Source organism: Ictidomys tridecemlineatus, chromosome 16 (genome assembly GCF_052094955.1).
Source record: "Ictidomys tridecemlineatus isolate mIctTri1 chromosome 16, mIctTri1.hap1, whole genome shotgun sequence".
In the NCBI taxonomy this organism is placed as follows: domain Eukaryota; kingdom Metazoa; phylum Chordata; class Mammalia; order Rodentia; family Sciuridae; genus Ictidomys; species Ictidomys tridecemlineatus.
Window position 1 is genome coordinate 1,874,294 of NC_135492.1, and position 414 is coordinate 1,874,707.

Here is a 414-nt window from a genome sequence, read left to right on the forward strand (position 1 = left end):
TTGGGCTGTTATTATAAAAATCAAAATTCCCATGACTAAGAAAAATCCTCTTCTTGATATTTGAACTGTCATAATTAAAGGAATAGTCTTTTTGATATGACTGATGTGGAGAAATATAGTACAAGGGAATGAAACTAATAGGTATATGATTACATGTTTTATTTATAAACTTTTTGAGTTGTTGATAGACCTTTACTTTATTCACTTATTTATATGTAGTACAGAGAATCAAACCCAGTACCTCACACATGCTAGGCAGGAGTTTTGCCACTGAGCCACAATCCCAGCTCATGATTATATTTTAATAACCACTAACAATTATCTAAAAAAAGGAGAATATCTCCATTATTAAACAAATACAAGCCAAAAATATATAACCAATAACAATTAGACCTGAATTATTTTCTAATGTTG